This window comes from Gossypium hirsutum, chromosome D02 (assembly GCF_007990345.1).
Source record: "Gossypium hirsutum isolate 1008001.06 chromosome D02, Gossypium_hirsutum_v2.1, whole genome shotgun sequence".
Lineage (NCBI taxonomy): Eukaryota > Viridiplantae > Streptophyta > Magnoliopsida > Malvales > Malvaceae > Gossypium > Gossypium hirsutum.
In genome coordinates, this window is record NC_053438.1 from 39767837 (window position 1) to 39784879 (window position 17043).

Sequence of the window (17043 nt, forward strand, 5' to 3'; positions counted from 1 at the left end):
AAATATAATGGCAAAGGCTTTTACTCCAAAGTAGGAGGGTCCTTTATAGAAGGTCGATGAGGTTTGAAAGAATGTTCTGGTAATTTAAAGATTCGAAACCCTTCAGTGTTCCATTTTCAAGTTGCTTAGCCTCCATCAATCCACTAAGTTCTTAAATCAGTTCCTCTTCATTCAACTCAACTCGGCCTACTTCAGTATCTGAATTGTTGTAACAACATTCCTCTAATTCTTCCTCTACTACTGTGCAATAATCCCACTGGTGTGACAACCTTGATTTGTATCTTCACACTTCATGGTATCAAATATATTAAAGGTTACGTAACAACCCGATTTTCAATGGTGACGGAATAGTGGTTCGGGACCACAAATTTCCATCATGTCAATGCATAAATATTATTATTAGGATATTTATGGATTCATTAGAGTCATTTTAAAATTTGGTTAAGAAATATTAACATTTAATAGCTAATTAAGGAAAAAGGACTAAATTGTAAAAGGTGCAAAACATAGTAATTATATCATTATAGTAATCAAATGGTTTAATTAATAAGTGAGGACAGACTTAAGTGATAATTAAGCCCTAATTATTATAATGGAATGGAAAACTACTGGAAAATGACAAAATAATATGTTTCAATGGTAAATTTGTAATTTTAATGACATTAAAACAAAATTAAGTAAAAGAAAAACGTTTCTTATTCATTTTAAGTTTCTTCTTCATTTTACTTTCCATACCCAAAAATTCATGGTTGTTTAAGCTATGAGAATTGGCCAAGCTATTTGCTTTGCATGTGCGTGTTTTCTATATCCATTTCTTGTAAGTTTTATGTTTTTGAAATCGCCGCGACTAGGTTTAGCTAGCTCATACCTTCGTTTTTGAATCTGTCAAATATTTTATAAGTTTCCATTGATGAATCTGGAATTTTTTCATGAATACCGTGTATTTTGAGATTTGATTGTGTTGTTTGTTGATTTTGTAAAGTGATTTTTGTTAAATATTGATTTTAGGATTAAATTGTGAAAATGAAAAAATTTTAGGGTTTTATAGTGAATTTAAAGCTCATTAGGGACTATTTAAGGGCCTAGTATATTTTTATGGAATATTGACTTGAGAAAAATGGATAATTTGTTGAATTTCGGGTTAATGGACTAAATTATAAAAATTGTAAAAGTTTGGGGTAATTGTGTAAATTTAAAAAAAAGGGTATTAATTTTAAAATGAATTGAAATATGAAATGTAAACTGATAATAGAGAAATTTAATATTTTATATCAAGATCTCGTCGATACTCGTGGAAAAAGAAAAATTACAGAATAGTCCCTAAACTTCTACAATTACTACAATTCAATCCAGGTAAGTTCGTATGGTTTAAAATTTAATATCTATATGAATTGTTGAATAGTATAGAATGGTACAATAGATATATTCGATTATTGATGATGAAAGGTTATATGAGAAACGTTACAGAATTTGATGTTTGGATCGGATTGAACTTGGGTAGAGTACAGTCGAGATATGGCATGTTGTGGGGGATTGGAGTGGAGATGGTTATGGAGTGATATATATGTTTCCCGAATAAATCGAGGTTCATTATTTTTTGCGAACTCTCGTGTTATACACACTATTTGGTGTGTTTCGGTTGGACTAGCTCTTATGAGCTTTGGCATGTTTCGGTTGGACTAAATCTTATGACCATTGTTGTGTTTCGTAAAGATAAGCTCTTATGAGCATTGGTGTGTTTGTTTGGTTGGCTTTTATGAGCATATGGTGTGTTTTGGTTGGATTAACGATGTACTCTAATCTGTAAGTCATTCTTTGAATTGAAAATCTCAGTAAGGTAAATTATTTAATGATTTTGATGGATTTGCTATATAAATTTGAGTATTAAATTGAACATTTGTGATTTATCGATTGAGATTGTGGATGACAGAAAACCTTCATGATTGAATTGTTATTGTTTGAATTGTTGTACTTACTTCGATAAGATTTATTGTTTTAATATGTCAAACTTACTAAAATTCATTTCGCTTATGTTATTTAATGTTCTTGTAGATACTTGACAGGTTGGATGATCGAATCAGCACTCAAGTCACACTATCCAGCATAATTTGGTAGTTTTTGGAACATTTATTTCAGATTATATGGCATGTAATAGGTTTGAATGTTATTACTAATGTTTTGAATATGTAAATTGCTAAGTATGAACATATGTGCAAATTGATAACTTATATGATATATGAGAGTGTGGTAAGATGTTTTAATGCACATTATGTATGGTATGTGTTAATGTGATATTATGGTTAAGGTGCCTATAATAGGCATATTGTTTAACTGTTAAAATCTTATGATTTGATAAGTTGTGATTGATGATTCATTTTGATGTATAATTGTATATACTTGTGGTATCAATGAGGATACATTGGTTAGGCACTTAGGATGGTTGATTTGGCATGTTTTTGGCCTTTTTAATGTCACTTTGAATAAATCAGTCAGCTATTAAATGGTTTGCTTTGAGTCTAAGTAAGTTGAAAATGGTAAACTTGTTGATTAAAGTCCATTTTAGGTTCACACAGCCAGAGACACGGGTGTGTCTCAGTCGTGTGTGACACACGGCCTGGCGACATGGCCGTATGTTCCCTATAGGTTCCATTGGATACAAGTCAGATAGCACATGGCCTGGCACATCAGTGTGTGAAGCTATTTTGAGAGTTACACGGCCTGGCACACGGGCGTGTAGGGCTATTATGAGAGTTACAAGGGCGTGTGACACGGCCGTGTGTCCCTATTTCAAAGGTAACACAGCATGAGACATGGGCATGTGTCTCAACCATGTGAGGCACACGGCTGTGTGACCCCTACAGTCAAATTTTTCTAACTTTTTCATAAACATTCAAAATGTTTTCTATTTAGTCTCGAATTATTTCTAAAGTGTTTTCCGGGCCTTGAGGGCTCGATTAAGGGACGATACGTATGTGAATGAATGTAATTTAATATATTTACAATGATGTATGAAATGTATGCTTAATGTTCTATTTGTTTGGTAATGCTTCGTAACCCTAATCAAGCGACGGATATAGGCTAGGGGTGTTACATTTAGTGGTATCAGAGCTACGATTTAGTCAATTCTTGGACTGAATGTAGCATATGAAATTTCTAGAATTACATGCCATATAACCTGTGATAGTGTGACATGTTTGATCCGATCTAGCCTTTGTTTTTATTTTAGATTGTAAAGATGTCAGACGGATTTGATCGTGCTAATAATGATGAGGTTAATAGTAATGTACCGACCTCTAATCATGGGACGAGCAGTAATATTCTGATTCCTCCAGTACAAGAATATGAACTTAAAAAATGTTCTTTGAATTTATGAACCAATGGTTCATCGAGTTTATGGAAATGAATACTCTGGCTGAACGACCTCCACCCCTATTGTACCACATGTTATACCTCTGGTTGCACCTCCACCTCCTCCAGTGACTAAGCCTAGTCGACGTATTCCAATAGAGAAGCTTATAAAGTGTGGTGCCGAAGAATTTTGAGGTAGATCAAAAGATGATTCGGTTAAAGCTGAGTATTGGCTTCAGAACATTTTACGAGTTTTTGAAGAAATGGTTTTCCCTCTTGATGATTTTCTTGGATGTATTGTTTCATTATTAAAAGAGGAAGCGTACATTTGGTGAACTACGTTAGTAGCTGTGGTACCGGGAAAGAAAATTTCTTAGGATTTCTTTCAGATCGAGTTTAAAAAGAAGTATTTTAGGAAACGATATTTGGACAGAAAAATATAGAATTTCTTGAGTTACATCAAGGAAATAAATCGGTAGCTGAGTACGAGAGAGAGTTTGTATATATCAGTAGGTATGCCCGGGAGATTGCGCCTACTAAGAAGAGATGTGTATCTGGTTTGAAGATTGCTTGAATGATGAAATCTGAATGTTGATCGAAGGTAATGAAATTCGAGAATTTGTTGTTTTATCTAATCATGCACAGAAAATGGAAGAAGTGTACAACCGCAAGATACAACAGGATAGATGAATTCGAGAGTTTCATAAGAGAAGTTCTTCTAAGTCATTTTCTGTATCACCAGCAAAGAAGACTAAAAAAGATTTTAGTCGAGCTACTTCAATGTTTGAACATCAACATAAAAATAAATCAATCCAGCATGATTTCAAATCTCCTAATAAACCGGTTGATAGTGTGGGAAGTGTACAGAATGCTTCGAAGCCCAGTTTTAAACATTGTGTAAAATATCATCTTGGTGAGTGTAGAGCTAAATCGAAAGCCTATTATAGATGTGGGTCGATTGATCACTTTCTCCGGAATTGTCCTAAACAGTTAAAAGAAAATAAAGAACAAAATGAAAAGCAAATGTGTACGTCTCAGAAAGGCAGACATTCGGGCCAGAATAGCACTATTAGAAAGCTCGTACAGGAGTAAAAGATACCGTTGTTCAGCCAGAGGCTAGAGCACCTGCTCGCATATACGCAGTTCAAGCCAGAGAAGAAGCTGCTGCACCTAATGTGATTGTTGGTATATTCTATCTCTTTGATGTTACTGTGTATGCACTAATTGACCTTGGGCCAAATCATTCTTAGATTTGCACAACATTAGTAATAGAAAAGAAATTATCTGTTGAATCCACTGAGTATGAAATTCAAGTTACTAACCCACTAGGTCAGAGTGTGATAGTTAACTTAGTTTGTCGTAAATGTCCACTGAAAGTTAGAAGCTATGAATTCTCTACTGATTTGATGTTCTTAACCTTTCGATAATTTGATGTTATTCTTCGTATGGATTGGCTATCGTTGCATGATGTTGTGGTAAACTGTAGATAAAAATAAGTTGATTTGAAATGTCTGACAGGAGAGATGATTTTAGTTGAGTCAGATGGGCTAAAAAATGCTGTTAGAATCATTTCAAATATTTCTGCACAGAGATTGATACGTTAAGGTAGTTAAGTGTTTCTAGCATACATTCTTGATACCAGAGATTTAGAATCAAAGTTAGATTAGTTATCGGTTGTTAGTGAATTTACTGATGTGTTTCCCAAAGAGTTGTCGGGTTTACATCCTGATCGTGAAGTTAAGTTTGTAATTTATCTGGTTTTTAGTACAACACCTATATCGATATCACCATACCACATGGCACCAGCTGAATTAAAAGAGTTATAAGCACTGTTGCAAGAGTTGTTAGATAGAAGGTTTATTCGACCAAGTGTATCTCCCTAGGGTGCACCTGTGTTGTTTGTGAAAAAGAAAGATGGCTCTTTGAGATTGTGTATAGACTATAAACAGTTAAACAAACTCACGTTCAAAAATAAATATCCATTGCCATGTATCGTTGATTTGTTTGATTAATTAAAAAGTGCTACAGTGTTCTTAAAGATAGATCTCAGATCTGGGTATTATCAATTAAAGGTTAAAGACTGTGATGTGTCAAAGACTGCTTTCAGATGTCGTTATAGTCATTATGAGTTTCTGGTAATGCCATTTGGTTTGACTAATGCCCCTACTACTTTTATGGATTTGATGAATCAAGTTTTTCAACCTCATGTGGATAAATTTGTTGTTATATTTATCGATGATATGTTGATCTATTCCAAGACAGAATCCGAGCATGCTCAACACTTGAGAATTGTGTTACAGACTTTAAGAAAGAAACAGTTGTATGCAAAGTTCAGTAAATGTGAATTCTGGCTTCGCAAAGTTGGATTTTTAGGTCACATAGTATTAGCTGACGGGATTCGAGTTGACCCAAGTAAAGTTTCTGCTGTGATGAATTGGAAAACTCCAAATAATATTTTTAAGGTACAAAGTTTTCTAGGTTTAGCAGGTTACTACTGATATTTTGTTAAAAAATTCTCGATTATTGCTTCACAAATAACCGAATTATTGCAGAAAAATGTTGAGTTTGTTTGGTCCGATAAGTGCCAATAGAGTTTTAATCAGCTGAAGAACATGTTGACAGAAGCTCTAGTGTTGAGTTAGCTTGAGTCTGGGGTAGCATTTGCTGTTTATAATGATACGTCTCTCAATGGTTTTGGTTATGTGTTGATGCAGGTAGGGAAAGTAGTAGATTATGCTTCTTGAGGGCTAAAGGCACATGAAAAGAATTATCCTACACATATCTCGAGCTGGTGGCAATTGTATCTGCTTTGAAAATTTAGAGACATTATTTATACGATAAGAAATGTCACGCGTTTACAGATCAAAAAAGTTTAAAGTATTTGATGACTCAGAAAGAACTGAATTCGAGACAAAGACGTTGGTTAGAGCTACTAAAAGATTATGACCTGGTTATTGATTATCATTCGGGAAAAGCTAATATGGTTATGGATGCACTCAGTTAAAAGTCGTCATTGTTTGCACTTTGAGTGTTGAACGCTCATTTAGCTCTAAATGAAGATGGTTTTGTACAGGCAGAGTTGAGAACTAAACCTCTGTTCCTACAACAAATTTAAGAATTGCAAAATAAATATCTTAAGTTGATGTTGAAATGACAATTGGTTCAGAATAATATAAGTACTAAGTACAATGTTGGAAATAACGGTGCATTGCGTTATCATGATAGGATTTGCGTTCCGGATGATCTAGATTTGAAAAGTGATTCTATCTAAAGCTCACAGTAGTACGTATTCGATTCATCCTAGTAGCACGAAGATGTATTGTGACTTGAAACAGATGTATTGGTGGCAGGTATGAAACGGGAAATTTGTGACTTTGTAGCTAAATGTTTAATATGTCAGCAAGTAAAAGTAGAGCATCAGGTGCCATCGGGTTTACTATAACCTGTTATGATTCCTGAGTGGAAGTGGGAGTGAGCCACGATGGATTTCGTATCTAGTTTACCTATAACTCCGAAAAAGAAAGATTGGATATGGGTGATTATTGAAAGATTACTAAATCGGCACATTTTATTCCTGTCAGAATAGATTTCTCACTTGAGAGATTAGCAGAATTATATGTAACTGAAATTGTGAGATTACATGGAGTTTCGACATTTATTATTTCTCATCGTGATCCGAGATTTATATCAAGATTTTAGAGCAAACTTCACGAGGCTTTGGGCACTAAGCATAATTTCAGGACAGCATTTCATCCTCAGACATATGCGCAATCAAAACGAGTGATACAGATTCTAGAAAATATGCTGAGATGTTGTATACTCGAGTTTGAAGGTAGTTGGGAAAAATATCTACCGTTAGCTGAATTTGCTTATAATAATAGTTATCAATCCAGTATAAAAATGACACCATTTGAAGCTCCTTATAAAAGAAAGTTTAAAACACTATTGTATTGGTCTGAATTGAGTGAACCCAAAATGGTAGGAATTGATTTGATCTGAGAAACTGAAGACAAAGTTCAAGTTATTCGAGATTGTTTGAAAGCTACATCTGATCGTCAGAAATCGTGTATTCTTAAAAGTCTCTCCGAGGAGAAAAGTGTTACGTTTCAATAGGAAAGAAAAGCTGAGTCTAAGATTTATCGAACTGTACGAAACTGTTGAATGAATCGGCCCTGTAGCTTATAGATTAACTTTTCCCTCTGAACTCAAAAAAATTCATAATGTGTTTCATGTTTCAATGCTAAGACGGTACAAATCTAATCCTTCACATGTGATTTCTCATAGTGAGATTGAGCTACAGCCAGATTTGATGCATTCGGAGGAACCAGTGAAAATTTTAGCTCTAGAAGTCAAAGAACTACGGAATAAATGATTACCGTTAGTAAAAGTCTTGTGGCATCATCATGGTACTAAAGAAGCTACCTGGGAAACAGAGGAATCGATGGAACTACAGTATCTGAATCTATTCTCAAGTAACAATTTCAAGGACGAAATTTTTTAAGGGGGAGAATTATAAGAGCATGACTTTCAGTGATGATGGAATAGTGGTTCGGGACCACAAATTTCCTTTGTGTCGACTCATAAATATTATTTTTATAATATTTATGGAGTCATTAGATTCGTATTAAAATTTGATTAAGAAATATTAACGTTTAGATACCTAATTAATGAAAAAGGACTAACTTGATACAAGTTATTTGCTGGATATTAACTCTCATTGTTAATTCACCTTTAAGTACATCAATAATGTTCTACTAGTGGGTAGAAAAAGTCAACCAAGAATAATTGGTACCTCTTTATTAGCTTCACATTCCAGAATAATAAAATCTGCCACAAAAATAAATTTGTCAACTCTTACTAACACTTCTTCAACTTTACCTTCCAGATGTGCATAAGAACGACCAGCTAGCTGCAGCATGATAGTTGTAGGTCTCGCCTTCCCAATTCCCAAATTTTTGAAAATAGATATAGGCATTAAATTTATGCTTGCACCTAAGTCACATGATGCCTTGCCTACACAATGATTTCCAACTTAGCAAGAAATAGTAAAACTCATTGGGTCCTTTAGTTTTGGTGGCAGTTTGTTCATCAACATTGCTATGCACCATTCAGTTAGAGCAACAGTTTCAAATTCCCTTAGTTTGCACTTCTTTGACAATATGTTCTTCATGAACTTTACATAATTAGGCATTTGCTCCAATGCTTCCACCAGTGGTATGTTGATATGAAGTTGCTTCAGGACATCCAAGAAGTTTTTTGAATTGAAAATCTTGCTTTGACTTTTGAAATAGTTGAGAAAAAGGTGGCGGTGGCCGTCCTTCAACTTGTTGAGGTTGTTTTTCCATGGTATTCTTATTGGCAACACAAGCAAAATCTATTGCAACATTTTTTTTACTTTTTTCAACTGTAGGTGCTCCATTACTTAGTTCTGAATTCACCTTATGTGTGAAATCTTAGCAATCTTCTTTAATAGCGACATCATTAACAATTCCAAGTAGTTGAGTACCACTTTTGAGTGTAATGGCTTTGCAATGCTTCTTTCCTTGAGATCTTGAATTTTCAGTATCACTCGGCAATGCTTCTTGCGGTCTTGAACTTAATGCACTAGCAATTTGCCCCACTTGATTATCTAAAGCCCTTAAAGATGCAGCTTGACTCTGTATTACAACATCATTCTTGGCCATGTATTCCTTCAATAGAGCTTCCATAGATGAAGATGATGATGATGATGATGTTTTTTGAACATTTTGACATGGCATAGGTTGATTGTATCCAGGTGGTGTACTTGTGACATTATGTCGAACAACATTCTTGGAATTTCCCACTCATTGATTACTCCAACTGAAATTAGGATTTTGTTTCCATCCTAGGTTGTATGTATTGAAATATGGATTATTGTTTTGATTAAAATTTCCCATGTAAAATACTGAAGCTGGGTTTGCTGCGCATTAATCAAAAATAAGAACTACCCTACAATAAACACATGTTAATTCCACCGCTTTCATTTCCTGCACTATAGCTAGTCTTTTCAATGTTCTAATCATATTAGTTAGGGATGATAACTAAGTAGTTAATCAAGTGATTGCATCAAGCTCCATAGCTCCAGCAACTTTTTTACCAATTCCCACTCTTGTTGTCAGATATTGATAATCATTGTTAGCTATCCTTTCCAAAATTTCATATGCTTCATTATACTATTTATCTAGCAAAGTTCCATTGACGGATGCATCAACTACCATTCGTGTATGTGCATTTAGTCCATTGTAAAACATTTCCATTTGCGTCTAATGTTGGAAACCATGCATCGAGCATTTTCTAATCAATTCCTTGAATCGCTCCCAAGCTTCATACAATATCTCATCTTCAGATTGTCAAAAAGATGTAATATTGTTCCTTAATTTGGCATTCAGTTTGGAGGGTTGTATTGCAACAAAAATATTTGACAAAGTTCATTCCAAGATGCCACTGTTCTAACGAAAAAGCATTTAACCATGCTCTAGCACGATCTCGCAACGAATAAGAAAATAACTTGAGTCTCATGGCATCTTCAGGAACACCCTGTTACCTGAATGAATCACAGACCTCCAAAAAGAGTATTAAATGCAGTCGTGAATCTTCAGTAGGTAATCCACTGAACTGTCTTACTATTTGTAGCATTTGAAACATCACTGGTTTCAACTCAAAATGCTGAGTTTGAATATGTGCCCTGACAATCCTTGGATTCAAATTATCCAAGATAGGCACTAAATGTTCTATAATGGATTTGTCTCTATCATCTATCACATGAGGAATATCAGTGTCCCTACCATTCGGATGTAATAGATCTTCTCTGTTTGGATCATTTCCAAACCTTGCCATCTCTCGTAATTCCTTTCTCCTTCTCCTCAAGGTTCTCTCAATTTTAGGATCAAAATAATACTCTTTGTTTTTAGGAATACCTCTACTCATAAACTAGCAATAAACCTAAAAAATAAAAAAAACAACTAAGTAAGCTAAAACTAACAAAATTAAATCGATAATAACAAACCAAAACTCACCAATTTGTCGATCCCTGGCAACAATGCCCAAAAATTGTCGCGTGTTAATATGATGTCGCTGGTGAATCATGCAGAGCCTAAGGTTGATTGCTCGTCCCTTTTCTTGCGTTTCTAATTTTTCTCTTAAGCTGCTACCCTATACTTATTTTATGGAACTTTCACACGAGTTTTTTTAGAGCAAAATTTTCTTTCTCAAATCCCCCTCCAAAATTCTCGTGTAAAAATCCCTTATTCGGTTCTTTTCTCTTTCATCTTTTATAGGGTAGGTCCCCCTTCTCAACAACACTTTTCTCCCTATTTTTCAGGTGGATTCATCTAGTATACGTCTAGCTGGCTGAAAGTGACAAGGACTGAGTGCTGCGTCAACATTTTTCTGAAATTGCTTGGCATTTGTATTGGTAATCCATCTAACCTTTTGCCATGGCAATATCTCACTTCTTTCATTCTTTTCTTACTTTTTCATCCTTCTTGCACCTGCTACATACAACAACCAATTCCCTTCTCCCAACAGTAAAAGTAACATGAAATAAGATTTAAGACACAATCCAAACGTTATTATGAAATGTTCTAAAAATAACCTAAAAATAAAAATATATCTACTTAAGTATAGGCAATTAATCAAGCTTAGAGGTTTGAAAGACAACTCTTTTCAAGAGTTATAAGCGACGCTAAAAGATATGGGCCCAACTAATGCGTCTAGAGAAAATGGTTTTCCTGCTTTATTTTTCGAAAGATGTTGGCACATAGTAGAGAGGGATGTTGTGGCTTTTTTCTTGGCTATCTTGAATGAAGGTATGGATTTCAACTCTTTGAACATTACTAATATAGTTCCAATTCCTAAAATCCTCCACCCAATGAATTTAGGGAATTTTAGACCTATCAGTTAGTGTAATGTCCTTTATAAATTTGTAGCAAAGATGATTGACAATTGTTTCAAAGATATCTTGGAGTCGTGTATACATTGTTCCCAAAGTGCTTTTGTTCTAAGGAGATTGATTTCGAATAATGTGTTGTTGGCTTATGAGATTTTGCATACTTTTCGACAAAAGAGAGTGGGGAAAAAGGGTTATGGCGGTGAAGTTGGATATGTGTAAAGCTTATGATAGAGTCGAATGGCAATTTCTTCGGGAGATGATGTTACGTATAGGGTTTGATTCGGCATAGGTTAGGGTAGTAATGAAATGTGTCACTTATGTTTCATATTCGGTTATAGTTAATGGGAAAGATGGGGAGTTGTTTAGACCTTCTAGAGGACTTTGACAAGGCAACCCCTTTGAGTCCGTTTCTTTTCTGGATCTATAGCGAAGGCCTATCAAATCTTATGAGGTTAGCAATGAGGGATTGGTTGATGAGAGGGGCAAAGGCAAGCAGAAGTAGCCCTCAAATCTCCCATTTGCTATTTGTCGATGACTGCATTCTCTTTGGAGAAGCAAATGCTAATGAGGCGCGAGTTTTGAAATCGATGCTAAGGGAGTGTGAAAGATGTTCGGGGGATTGTGTTAACTATGATAAATCGATAGTATTTTATAGTTCCAATACTTCAGAAGGTGATAGACAACTTGTTTCCAACATTTTAGGTGTAAGATATTCAAATGATCTAGAAAGGTATCTCAATCTGCCTAATATGGTTGGGAGGAAAAAAAATCTTTTGAAAACCTAAAAGTCCATTTTAAAAAGAGAATTGAGAGTTGGAGTGTGCAGTTTTTATCTTAAGGTGGAAAGAAGGTATTTATAAAGGCTGTTTTGTAGACTATTCCAACATACTCTACGACATGTTTTTTTTTTGCTTTCGAAGAGCCTTTGTGGTGAATTGGAAGGTATTATAGCTAAATTTTGGTGGCAAAAAGGACACGGTAGGAAAGGTATACATTAGTGTAGGTGGGATCATTTCTGTGAATTAAAAGAAAATATGGGCTTAGGGTTTCGAAATTTGTCAAAGTTTAACATTACATTGTTAGCGAAGTAGGGTTGGCGTATTTGAAATTATCTAAATTCACTTTTAGCCCATGTTTTAAATGTTAAATATTTATCGAACTCTGATTTCTTAAATGCAAGGTTAGGGATTCTACCTTCTCATACCTAGAAGAGCGTTTGGGCAGCGAGGGGACTTTTACAGAATGGGCTATGTTGGAGGGTCGAAACTAGGGAGAGGATCTTAGTAGGGGAAGATGTATGGATTCCAGAGCCTGTTAGGTACAGATTAAATAGCAACATTAGTATTGATGAGATAAATCTTGTTTCAGATTTAATTGATGTACAAACTAGAGAATGGAAGGGAGATCTTGTTGTCAATACCTTCTAAGAGGATATTGTGAAGGGAATTTTGCATATCTCTTTGGAAAAAGAAGTTCACGAAGACATGATAGTATGGAGTGGCGAGCCCTTAGGGGAGTTTTCTGTGAAGAGTGCTTATAAACTATTACAAAAAGGTACCTCTTATCATAATGATACTCAAATATAGAATGACCTTACAGATTTCTATACAAAATTATGGACATTACAAATACCCTTGAGAATTAAAATTAAAATGTGGAAACTTTCATGGAATTTTATCCCTCACTTTCGTAAATCTAAGCTATAAATGAGTCCTTATCGAAATATTATGCCCTAGATGTCTCGAAGCAGCAGAAAACACCAATCATATTTTTAGGGATTACTTTACATCAATTAAGGCATGGGTAAATTTAAGTCTTTCTTGGATACTTTCTAACCCAGTTCAAAATAGCTGGGAGTGGCTTACTTGGAGTTTTAAAAACAATACCAGTGAGCATTGTAGGTTGTTCTATTGTGAAGTGTAGGCAATCTGGACAAACATGAATCAATTAGTGCATGAGGAGAAAAAGTCTTCGAGTAAGGAAATTACATATTAGGTATTAAGCTACATTAGTGAGATGGATGGGGTGGAGGAACAGAAGCATACCAGACTCAGGTTCAAGTAAAATGGGGACCTTCACTAGGAACTAATGTGAAGATAAATTTTGACGTAGGCTTTGACATCAAGCAAGCCAGATCTGGTTCGGGGGTTGTGACCGGAAACACCTCGGGGGAGATCGTAGCCTTGAAATTGACCCTACATTGAGCAGTTCTAACACTGTTTGCAAGAGGGGCGCATACATGCCTTCAAGCAGTATTATTAGGGGTTCATTTGGGGCTCGAATCGGTGACAATAGTAAAGAAAAGTCAGTTAAATACTCAAGAGAAATCAGTTATTGAGGCTATTGGAAGAGATATTCAATAGTGTAAAGGGTATTTTCAAAGGATAAACTTTCAATATGTCCTTAAAACAGTAAATTATCTCAAGCATGTCCTTGTAACAGAAAGCATGAAGAAGGGGGAGGAAACTTACCTTGAAGGAGAGGTTCCAAGCATCATTAGACAAGAAATGAGGCGAAGATAGCCAAAGGAACCCGATTGAAGAAGACCCATGTGAGGGCCGATATGAGAGAGGAAAAGGCAAGAGAGAACGACTAATCTAAGGGAAATGCTGCTTTAGGAAACTGCAACTGACAAAAAAAAGACATAAGGACGATTAATTATTTTGGTGGTTGTCAGCTACATATCTAACTAAACGTTTGGTTATTTTAATTTTTTAGTTTTTAGGGCTTTTTGGTTAGTATTTTTTTTTATCTAAAGGACAATTTTCAATTCTGGTTTGGGTCGGTTTATTTTTCGTTTTGGGTTGGTCTCATTTTTGGTTGAGGCTAGTTTTTTTTGGAACTTTATTTCTTTTTGTTTTTCTCTTGAATAATCAATGTCCAGTTTGATATTTTTCAAAAAAAAAAAATTTATTGATACCCCTTGAAAGAAACAATACCGAATTGACATTATGGCTTTCACAAATTTAGCTAAGTATCGGTTCGATATCAATACCTTTTTATAAGGTATCGATAAAATATGTATGGTATCGATATTTTAGCTCCAAGAGGCAACTGAATTTAGCATTTCTTACAAAAAATATCGATACCTTTTTGTTTGGTAGCGATACTTGTTGGAGCATTTCCAACAGCTCTAACAATGTATTAAATGCTTTGGTTTTCAGATCCCTAACGGCTCTATTAACTACCACAACAACCTCAACGGTTGAAAATCAATCAGGGGGTATAAACACCAGCTTCTAAAGATCCTACAACAGCAAGAAAGCATATCCAAGCAAAAACCATCAATCAAACAACCTTTGTAATCAATACTTCCATAATTCTCTTATACACACTTGTAAGCTCTTTATTGTCTTTCTTTTGCTCAAGTGTATTATTTTCTATTTGTGTTTAACTGACAAATATTCTAATCTTGTTAGGATTATCTATTTGTTTTGTTATTTGTAATTCTTTGAGAGAGTTTATCTTAAAATTTTGGGTAGAAATCTTAATAGGGTTATAAGGTTAAACCTTGTCCTCAAAGGTTGAACAAATTAGTGAATTTGAGAAAGTCCTTAGTTGTGAAAAGCTAAGGTAATGGAGTAGGCAATTGGGGCTAAACCACTCTAAATCTTTGTGTTCATTGTTTCATTTTCTTTCCTTACTTCCACCAAAATTTTTAAAGGCCAATTCACCCTTCCTCTTGGCAATTTCGGTTTGATTAATCGAGCTAATAGGTTTATTTTGGTAAAGTTTGAATCGTGAATTGGTATGCATTTTAAAGTGCATATGTAGGTTTTGATGTGTGCTAAAGGCACCTTTTGAACACTTTTTTAAGTTAAGCATGAAATGGGCACCAAAATGAAAGTTTTTTGATATTTTGGCACTAAGGTATCGATACCATGGTAAAGGTATTGATACTTAGCTTTTTTTCATTTAGTTTTTTAAACAAACAAAATGCCAAAACAATTTCGATAGCGGTCTAAAGTATCGATACTCTACATTTGGGTATTGATACATTTTTCACTCTAATTAGTTTTTACAAAAGAAACAAAATTGTAAAATGGTATCAATTCTAGAACATGACATCGATACTTGTAAGTGAGTATCGGTACCATAAGTAAAGTATCGATACTTATTGTTTTAAGGATGATTTTTTCAAACATCAAAGTTAAATTTGGTATCAGTACTTTTTAGAGGTATCGATACCTATTCAAGAATTTTGTAATTTTTGTAATTTGACCCTATTTCATGTTCAGTTTAACAATTAAGTTTTCGTACATTAGATTGAGTCTCAGGAAAGTTTATTTATCATACAATGATTTATTTCAATGTTTTTGTCGGTAGTTGCTCCGGCAACGGATGTGGCATCCCAAAGCACAGACTCGGCGATCGGGTCGAGTAAGGGGTGTTACATCTTCATTTGATTTTGATTGTTCATTGTTGGAATACACCTTAAGAGACAAAAAAAAATAAAAGTTAAATGAAGATTTGCTTTTTTGAAAATAATACTTCAAAAATTCCCCTTTAAAAATAGAGAAAGATGAAGGGACGAGGGACAAGGGACGAGAAAGATGAGGGGATGAAGGTAGGAAATTGGGAAAGGACAAATTTCCTTCTTAGTTAAAGATATATGCTTCGAGAAGGGTTAAACACCAAAAAATTATTTTGCACGTTGAAAGAGAATAAATTAGTGGGAGAACTTGCTCCGCTTTTCACGTAAAAACATGACCAATGATTACCTACCTTGATGAGAGATATATTTTATTAATTTAAATTTAAATCCTAGTTAAGGGTATTTTAATCGTAATAATACTCGAAATTCAAGTTCTATACATTTTGTACAATATTTTTCTATACAAAAACCATTTCCCTTTTATCAATTTAAAGTTTAAATTCTAATCAAGGATATTTTGGTCACAAAAATACCCAAAAATCTGGTTTTGTAATTCTATCCAATATTTTTTTTTGTACAAAAATCATTTCCCTTAAATTTTAGATTCAATCTTAAAAACTTCCCCTCGTATAAGAAAATCTAATTTTATATTAGTCTTTTCCTTCTTTGAAAGAATTCCAATGCTGTAGTTTTATATGGGTTAAATTACTATTTGGGGCTTAGACTTAGTAATTTTTTTTAACATTGGGGTTTGAACTTTTTTTTGGCCAAGTTAAGTCCTGAACTTGGCAATTGTTCTCACATTGGAGCTTAAATTTTTTTTGGTCCAAGTTAAACCCTGAATTTAGTAATTATTCTCACATTAGTGCCTAAACTTAGTAATTATTCCTACATTGAAACTTGAATTTTAGGGTTTTCAAGTACTACATATTTAAAAAGAAGTTTAAGTTCCAATTTGAGAACATTTGCCAAGATCAAGGCTTAACTTGAAAAAAAAAAGTTTTGGCCTTAATGGGAGAATAATTGCAAAATTTAAACCCTAACTTAGACAAAAAAAATCAAATCCCAATATTAGAAGAGTTGTCAAGTTCGAGCCTTAAAATATGATTTAACTCTTTTATATTTTGATTTGATTTTTAATTGAATTTTTATAAAAAAAATAGTTTTAACACAATTTCTTTTAAAACTACGATTTTTTAATAAAAGCATCGCAAGGAGTAGGATTCTTTGTGCTAAAAATGTCATACCTAATCTAACCGATTCTAATTCAATTCAAGCACGTAACCACACTATCACACGTGTCATCAAGTTTTTGTTTTTTTCCTTAAAGCCACACTTTGTAAAAAACATTTGTTATAAGTGTAATTAATTACTAAAAATTAATTAAATTCCAGGCCTTCCCTTCCAC

At 34.2% G+C, this 17043-nt stretch overlaps 1 non-coding gene across 1 annotated transcript; it reads left to right on the forward strand.

Moving 5' to 3' along the window:
* Positions 1-9642: 9642 nt before the first annotated feature.
* LOC121215022 (small nucleolar RNA R71) lies at positions 9643-9749 on the forward strand. The gene has a single exon (XR_005910757.1). It is a non-coding gene; the product is annotated as a small nucleolar RNA R71 (small nucleolar RNA).
* Positions 9750-17043: the final 7294 nt, after the last annotated feature.